At 33.3% G+C, this 10000-nt stretch overlaps 1 protein-coding gene across 1 annotated transcript in view; it reads right to left on the bottom strand.

Moving 5' to 3' along the window:
* LOC108754521 (acetylcholine receptor subunit alpha-like 1) overlaps nucleotides 1-10000 on the bottom strand; it is a 92903-nt gene that overhangs the window by 31857 nt on the left and 51046 nt on the right. The window lies entirely within an intron of this gene.

The raw sequence follows: 10000 nt of genomic DNA, 5'->3' as shown, positions 1-10000 counted from the left end.
TGTGTGTGTGTGTGTGTGTGTGTGTGTGTGTGTGTGTGTGTGTGTGTGTGTGTATGTGTGTGTGTACGTTTATTTTTTTTCGTTTAGCTATGATCGAGCAATTATATAATTACACGATTACATGTATCTATTTCTTCCATTGGATAATCTTGAAAAAAAAAAAGTTTTTTTTATTATTGCAATATGCAGACATTATTATATCAATATACTTTTTAGTGAGATATCATTAATTAAATATATGTCTTTGTCATAGACGAAGTCACTTTGAAAGAATAGAATTTCTACTACGAATCTTTAGTCCCTCATATTACCACATCACACTAGTAATAAACCAGAATTATAAGTCATAAATCTTAAGAAATTTGTATCCAGAATAAGTCGTATTAGATTGTTCAATTTTCAGAGATTGTATCAGCCAGTTTTTGTCAAGTTTTCCTGATAAAAATGGCAAAAACATATTATTTTTTTATTTTATTTAGTTATTTCTACGCATTCTGATTATTCATACTGATTATTGCCTTATGATAGTTCTCTGGTTCAAAAAAAATTGATAGAGAACAATAGGATTTTTATCAATTCATATAGTATTATATTTTTGATAAGTTTACATCATTTTCTATCGTTGACCTCGCGAGCATCACAATTAATCGGATATGAATTCTATCGTATTTAATAGAAATTCTATCAGAATTGTATAAAATTCCAATAAGATCTGATTCAAATTAGTGAATTCATGAACCAAATTCCATATTTAAAACGACATTTTTCCATTGTTCTCTATCAATTTTGTTTACCAGAGTTATAACACGCTATAACTTTTTTTTCTAACTTCTAATCTGTTACTAACAATTTGTTGCAGAAAGCCCATAAAGATGACCGTACACGGCCAATAATACTCCGTAATTTTAAATTAATATTAGTGACTACGCACCAATATTTTTAGTATTTCTACAACTTTCTATATACACGAGTATTATTTACAATCTATTTCACTTTTGTTTTACGTACTTTTGTTTTATGTCCATTTCACTATATACTGTGACATGGATCTTAATAAAACGATAAATTCATGCTCGAAAATCAAAATCCAGACCACCATCAATATTCTACATCAATTCATCAACATTGATCACACACGATCAATAATATTGTCAGTATTATTAACCATATTAGGGTCACAATAAGGATTAAGGAGTTAAAACAGCCACCAACTATATAAAAGGAAGATGTTACTCAAAAAACACTAAAATCTTACCATAATGGCTACGTTCGGAAACGTCGCTCGGACGTCTCCGAATGCCTCGGATTCATCATCTGTTCTTGTTTAACATTAAGTATCATCGGAGGCATCCGAACGACGTTCCCGAACGCAGCCAATGTCAAAGTACAGAGCCCTGTAAAGAAAGGGAAATAAAGAAGTTGATTGAATTTCGGAAAAATGAATAACAACATGGCATTCTTCTCACAATTGAATATCCAGCCGTGTGTGGTTGAGTGGCTGGAAGCGTGATAAAAGTTCAGTATTTTTCAATATCGTCGTAAATTATGCCACACGTCGTTTGCATTCGAATTTTTCTACTCGCGCGACGGTGCTACGCGAGGGGCGCGATTTACCGCGGATGGAGGATCGATTCTACGACGTCATAAAATCGCACACCGCGCGATCACGACCTAGCGGGAGAAAAAAAAATGCCAGCAATTTAGTGGCGATATTTTCTTTCTTACGGCGTAAAGTGCCTTCGTGATACCAGTCGTCTGGGAGAAGTGAATCTCTTCAGTCTTTTCTCGTATCGTAAATATCTTTTCTCCAAGTTTCGTTCTCCTCCGTTGATTATCTTAACTCTTAATGTACACGTAGCTTCATTTTAACACTGCATTTATTCGACAATTTGTAACGAATGAATTATTTAATATCCCGATTTTCCGCGTATGTAAGAAACGATAGAAGATGCTTGTATTTTATAGCTTTCTCGCGAAAATTGCCATGGATTGCCTCTTAAGAAATCTTCGAAAAAAAAAAAAACATACGCAGTAAATTCTAATTCTAGTTGTGAATTATGGAGCACACATTTTATTTTGCGGACGAATTGTAAATTGAATCGTTTCGTATCGTTATCTATTTCCTCTAAGTTATTTACTGTTCTCTTCTTTAACTATATCTCTTTGTTGAAGAGCCGCGTCGAACTCGAAGTCGAAGAGATGAGAGCGAAGTGCACCGTAAATCGGTTTGTGCAGTATCAAGAAAAGTATCGTCGCAGGACGATGGAAATCGGCACTAGGAGAGAGACGAGAGAGAGGCAAAATCGACGACTATCTAGTGTAACCTTTTAAACTCGAGAACGGCTGAGATTCTCCGTATTTCTCCCAGGGTGCGTCGCGCTGTGCGCCTCCTGTCGCGGAGTGCCCAAAGGATTTGTTGGTGTATCCTGCGTCGAAAGAGAAAGAAAGAGAGAAAGAGGGAGAGAGAGAGAGAGAGAGAAAGATTTCAGAATAAAGAGGGAATTCGCAGCCGTAAAAGGCAGAGAAAACTCAGCACACGTTCGGCTTTACTCGTCCTCGTCGCCGTCGAAGTCACGCGTGTAATCGCGATTGACAATTCGCGAGAGCTCGCGAGAGAGATAAGAGACTGCGTCATTCTTCTCTCGACGATACGATGTCCGGAATAAAGCGGGCCGCACAACCGGCGGTACTCATCGTCGATATCGCGCACCGCGCCGTTTTAACTTGAAGCGCAGTTGTTCCGTCGACGCTGTCACACGTTCAGATTTAGCTGCCACGTAAACGCAGCGTGTTCGCTCTTGCGAAAAAATCTCACGACGGAAAGCACAGAGGAAACGCACGCAGAGGGACGCACACCCGCGGCGCGCGAATTTTTACCTTGCAATTTTAACGGTTATATTTTTCGACGTACCAGCAGAATGTTGCTATTGATAACAAAATTGCGAAACTAGCAGCTTTGAAATACAAGGCTCGGCTTGCTTTCAGTATGAAAAACGTACATCTTTCTACTGGCGTTTAAAAACTTACGCACGTACAGCCTGCATGATACATTCTGTTATAAATTTCTCTTATTTATAAGACGGGTATAAATAAAATATTTAAATATGTATGTAAGGATACATGCAACCACATACGCTTGTGCATATTAAAATTGTATATCTCTCTTACTTCGAAACTCAAAAAATTAAGTTTCCCAGAAAAAAACTATTTTTCTCTTGACAGAAGATTAATGATTAATCAAATAATATTAACAAAGAGAATATATTTTTAACATGATTAAATATTATTTTTGTTATTTTCGTTTCACACACAACATAAGAACAATTTTGACGATTTTTTTTAGTTATGATAATTTTGATAATTTTGTTCATAAAGTCATATTAGTTCATTTTTCAAATAATTGATAAGTAATATTTTCCCGGTTTATTCATAGAAATAATTCAAAAATCTTTTTGAGTTATGTAACTTGTAAAATAAGGAATGTATTCATAAAATTAAATTGAGAATTTTAAAAAGATAAAACTACAAAGAGAAAAAATCGATAAGTAGAAAATACAAATATTTATCATCCGTTATTACGCAAAGAGAATTCGTAACAAAATAGTGATAACATTTTTAGAACATAAATGCAAACAAAACATTTCGGATCATGCTGTTTCAGCCAGTTGTTTTTTTCCTTCGCGAGGTCAGACACGAATCTTTTAGGAACCCGTGTCAGAACATTTCGCGGGAGGCGGAAAATAAGCGGAGGATAGAAAGAAATCCGTTGTTACCGAAATCCGAAGTAGGTGAGAAAACTTGGCAAGACTGGAGGCTGTCGACTTCTTTTCTAGCAAAAGCTGACAATCGTCCGTGTTGGATGTTCAGAAGTCCCGTAAAACTCGTCAGCAACAATGGCAGAATAAATACACGCGATGCAAACATCTTGCCCTATTTAAACAAGCTCCGAGTCGCGCGTATCCGTAATCCTCGGATCAGCCATTCAGCGAAATAAAATACGAAGGAAAAGCAACAACAATGCGCGATTTAAACACATCGGCTAAACATGGAACAAATATCACTTTTGATATTCGCATTTTTGTGACTTGTAAAATAAATTCGTTACGGCGCCAAATGGATTTTGCGAAATATTAGCTTACATCTCCTGAAATAAAGTTACTTGCTAAATATTGTATATAAAGAAAAAAAAAATGCGTTTCAAAATTTTTCTGGATTAACTCTTCGTCTGCAATTTTGGTCTTCTTTTTTTCAGCAAACGAAATTTTGCTATCAAACTTCATTTTTATTTTTGCTCAAATTTCAATTTTTATATTGTGACTAAAGGTTTTAACATTTAATTAAAAAACCCTATTTGATAATGTTGAAATAAATGTGATAATAAAAATGTTGAAAGATAAATCTAAACTTTTTTTGAAAATTTGAAATAGTACAAAAATTTAAATTGGATAACAAAACTTCAATCGCAGATGGAGAAGATTTGGTTTGCGTGACATTCTCTAATAAACTTGAACATTTCATAAATTATGAAAATAATAGGTGAAAATAATTAGCTTCATTTTTTACGTCAATTTTTCGTTATAATCTTATTACAATCATTACTGGATAATAATATATCACGATACTCGCGAACAAATGAGATAAACTTGCATAAACGACTTAGCTATGATACAATAACATTACATGGTAACATTGCGACAAAGTCTATGCTGCTCGCTATGTAAATCCACGCCCGATGTTGAATCTGTATTCAGAGCAGCCTTTGTAACGGACGACGCCTTCTTCATGCTATCGAGGAGTTAAGTAATGCAGCACGAGCGTTGGGTCGGCGCATCGGTTAATGAACAAAAGGGATGGGAAAAGCGAGAATCCGACTCCCATACTTATATTACGTTGCAGGTACAAAGGCTACGAAGGCGTATGGAACTTTCCTCTTGCCCTCGTCATATTTACAGTATAAATATCGCCAAAGAGAAACGATTTCTGCGCGTGTTGAGAGCTCGGACAGATTTCCGACGCGACAATAAAGACGAGCAGAACAACTGTCTCTTGAAAATCCATCTACGGACAATAATGAAAGTTCCCGAAGGTACACGAAAAGAACGGTTTTGCTGAAGTATTTTAAAATTGTAATTAGATATAAATTTAAAAACGATTTTATTGGACTATTAAAATAATTATATAGGATGCCCAAAAATTGATTATTATATAGAATGTCTGTATTTAGCGGAAAAAACAACTTTGCAACTTTTTAAGATTTTTTAATACGATTGGTTCATACATTTAAATCTAGTGAAGAGTAAAGCCAATCATATTAAAGAACTTCATTGTAATAATTGCAAAGCTACTTTTTTTCTTGAATGCAGCCATTGTCAAAATTTTTTGCAGCTCAGTATGTTTAAGGAGATTGTAAGGCAAATGCAATATGTTTAAGAATTACTTGAAAGAATCATAGTTTAAATTGCATTTAAAAGTAATAAAAGAAAAATTAGAGACAGTTGATCATCTGGATCAAAAAAAAGTTATTTCAATAAAAAGTAATATTTTTTAAATTTGTACTCTAATAGAAATATATGAAAATGTATTATAAAATAATGATAAAAATCTCAATTTTTTTATATAAGTATTTTATCAATTCAAGAATATTTATGTAAAGAGAGTTACGTTGAGATGCAGACATTAATTGTTGAGTAAATAAACAAAATATTTATATATTTGTTATAAACTAATTAATAAATTTCAATAAAATTTTACATAAGTCACTTTTAGTACTTAAAATATTTATATAAAAAAATTTAGATTTTTATTATTTTTAAAATTTTGGTTTATAATAATAAAACTAATATAAAATAAAATAAATAATCTATAAAAATGTGTTGCTCTAATAAAAACAGAATGCTATGAACACAACTTTCACATGTATGTAGTTTGTTTAAAGCGTAAATATTAATATATTTTATGCTCTTACAACCTCTTTAAAACTACAAATTTCATAATTAATAAAATTATTTTCAAATCTATAATATTTATATAGCTACATTTTTAGATACTTTATCAAAATTTTTTCTAATTAAATTCAATATTTCCTTCATTTCTCTCCTTCCCTTTTTTTCTTTTTCTTCCTTACGTAGCCGAGCGCAGGAACAGTGTGATAGTAATAATACGGCGATAACCCAATTAAATAATTTTTCGATAGGTTCGTCGATAATTTGTGCATACATCGTAATTGAGCTCAGTGCAATTCCACGCGGCACATAGTCGATTACAATTTCCTATCGACAATGAAATCCAACCGATACGTCGATAGCAGCGACACGCCGCGCGTACATTAAATTGTACAGCTCGCGTTCCGGTCCGTTGTAATTATTCTAACAATATCAATAATAGCAGTAACGATACGCAGCGTACGCGAGACAGTCGAACTCGATAAATCCGGTCGCGAAATCGATCGCGCTAATCATACAAAATAATCGTTGCTAATAAATACTCTATCGGGACGTCTCTCGCGTTTTTTTTTCCCAATTATAATAAAAAAAAAATTTCCTCGCTGTTTCCACCGAGCATAATTTGTCTTCTGTGAAGATAATATCCACCCTGTTTTACAAACGAGACAGGATCGTCGACTGGCGACGGATTCGATTAAACTTTCCCTGCCTGCTCTTCCGGTAGCTCCGATTGCCTTTCTGTTAAGAAAAACATATGATTGTTTACTTCCCGAGTACTGTGAAATTTCCTAAATCCATCACGCAATCGCTGTTGAAACTGCTAGTCGGCCTCCCTTCTTTCGGTTTCCTTCTCTTTGAACAGTAATCGCAAGCAATTCTGAAACTCCGATAAAGGGACGCCACTTCAACGGGAACTGACATGACGCCGAAGGGGAACTCACCTCTGACCCTCCACCACATCCTGTCTCGTTCATCCGCCACCGTCCTGCGGGTCGACATCAGAAAAAAAAGGGAAGACGCCGCTTTATCGACACTGACAAACGGTCGTAACGAACCAGATAAAAGGAGGAGGGCAAAAAAAAGCTCCGTACAAACGGGAATCACCTAGTTGCGGTGTATAAAAAGCCAGAACTTTTCTGCCTAAGGTCAATTTTTCAACTACACTTCTGATAAACTTTCGTATCTTCGATCTCGCTACTAAAGATTGTCTATGGCGAAAAATACGTCGATATTCGTGAGAATTTCGATCCGTGCCATTCAACGGAAATTCTCCGCAAAGATTCGTTCATAGAAACCGAAGTCAAGAGAATTTTGTATGACTGTTTCGACGATCGAATGTGACATAGAATTTAAAAAAAAAATGTAAAGTAAAAATAAAAAATTTAAACTCAGATTCTTGTATCAATTATGAAAAAATACGATATTAAAGCATATGTAGTTAGTCACCTAAACGCATTAATTTTCAAATATAATCGCTTTGATTTATATATTTTTATACTGATTACGCAACGATACGTGTCGAAAACTATTCGGTAGATTTTTCTCTGCTTCGCACGTACAGAAATTTGGAACACCTTCAAAAAGTTACACCAAAGTCAACCAACAGATATCTGTACATTCTGAAGAAATTCATCCGCGATACCAAAGTTTTTTGGATCATCGCCAACGATGGCCGACGACTCTTCGAGAATTCCAAATTCTCTACGTTGCAAGACGAGGGTTGCATCCGCGAGCGGTGCAAGTACGTGCGCGCGGGCTGCTTTACAATTAAAATACATCCCGCCCCGTCACTTGCAGATTCTGAAAAGCAAAGCACAAGCTTTTTGACGTCCCAGCGTGTTCTGTGAGTCAAGTTCCAAAGATTCTTTCAGCCCTATCCTAACACATTGCCTGTCATCATGATCTCACCATCTTTGTCTTCTTCATATTCTATTATCTCGATAAAAACATAACCACTACATTTTTGTAAACAAATTAATTGTTGCCCCACTACGTGTTCGACTGATAAAATATTTAAGCCAGAGGTGTTATCTGTCAACTTATGTATTCGCAAAATATTTCGTATTCTTTTTTAAAAATTAAATTAATTGAATTTTATGTATTATAAGAAAACCAATAGACTCTGACGAAATAAATCCATAAATCATAAATGCCTTTTATTAAGAGCTTTTATTTATTATTTTAATAAAATTAAAATAATAAGCATCAAAGATGTGATATTTTACATACAGTTTTTCAACCTGAATAAATTCATATATCCCTACTTATGCAATTCATTTTAAAAGTTGGATTTTTCGAGGAAGTCATCTCGCAGATATTTCCTAAACACATGAATTTTTTGTGATAAGAAAATATCTTCAGAGATTTTTGTATGTATAATATTTTGTATGCATAAGAAAATATCTTCAGAGATAGTGCGAATTTAAAAATGAAAATTGTTATAATAAATAAAAGGATAGCATCTCTCTGTAAGAATGGAATAAAAAGGTCAATTCAACTGAAATATGTCACAATTAGTTGTCAAAATAGCGACTTTCAAATATTGCTCCTGGATCGTCAATGACGGAGAGTGATAGCGCAAAAAACAAAGAATCTTTAAAAAGAGCAAAAATAGTTACGGCCAATAAATTCGCAAGACAAATGGACGAGAAATGGTCGTGTCATAGAGTTGTTCTTCTCGCGAGGACACAAGAGGGTATTATACCAATAAAGGCCAACTGCTATCCGGCGATTCGAATTTCGTCGTCGACTAGCGCGAATGAAATTCGCCTGCTTTGAAATTCCAAACCATCGTCTTACGTCGAAAGGGTAGATCCTGACAATCAAAGCAATACGGCAGCGTCGCGTATACACTCGCGAAAATGGAAACCGAATTTCAACGATCGGCATTTGCAATCTTTGAACAGCTTGTCCGATATCGCCTCATTCGTCATGTATGGATGAAATTTGATTGTAAATTAGGAGCAAAGTTAACAATAAAATTACTTTTAATTGCGTCATTCTGTTCTATAAAATTTTAATCTCAATTTTTAAAAGATGCAACTATATCTGTATGTGTTTTATACAAGCAAAATGTTCTTTTTGTATCAAAAATTACTATGATAATTATTTTCCTATATAAATTTTCCTCTATAAAATTTTTTAAGACTTCAAAAACTTACAAAACTCTCATAATAAAAAAAAGATTGAGAAGATATAAAAGATATGTAATTGAAATTTCTATTCATATTGTTAATTTCATCCTAATGTAATATTCTAGATTTAAAACGTATTTTTTAATTAAAAAATATATTTTTAGCAATTGCGTTTCATATCTATTTTAATCTTCTCAATAAGAAAATTTCTCATATTAATTTAAGGAAATTCCATATACAATCTGACCAAAAATATTAGACACTTATATTTTATTCATTCATCTAGAATTCTTTTACTTGCATTACCTATTCGCCACTGGCATTATACGTAAGTTTAAAGGGTTCTTGAAACAAAAGATAATTTATAGCAAATGCCATAAATCAATGTTTGAGCTTTAAATGGTTAATATAAAGTACCGAATTTTAACCAAAGCTGTATATGCATATATGTATGTATATATGAAATGAAAAAATATATTTCCAAATTACAGAAAATTTCGAATTTTTACATTTAGGAGCAACATCACGCTTAATTGATAATGAAATATTTACTTTTATAAGGAAATATCTCAATAATGAGTATCAGTAATGTTATACATTATCAAATCAAAGCTGCAAATAATTCATGAAAGGACACATTTCTCTTACATATTTCATCAGGTAGTCACAAATTAATTATTAATCAATAAATTGCGATAAGCTCCAATTGATCGCTAATCAAACATACTAATATAGATTTCATTAATAGCGATATAATATAGGTTTAATTAACGGCGATAATGATTCTACTAATACAACCATAATTAATAATAAAATAAACATAAAGATAATCATAAAACGTAGTTCAAATATCAATTGATTATAAAAATTAAAGACAGCATTGTAAAGTACTGCTTTTAATTAACATAATTAAAGAATCTTATA

This window comes from Trachymyrmex septentrionalis, unplaced genomic scaffold (assembly GCF_001594115.1).
Source record: "Trachymyrmex septentrionalis isolate Tsep2-gDNA-1 unplaced genomic scaffold, Tsep1.0 scaffold8, whole genome shotgun sequence".
Taxonomy (NCBI): domain Eukaryota; kingdom Metazoa; phylum Arthropoda; class Insecta; order Hymenoptera; family Formicidae; genus Trachymyrmex; species Trachymyrmex septentrionalis.
This window is presented reverse-complemented; position numbering and strand designations above follow the sequence as displayed.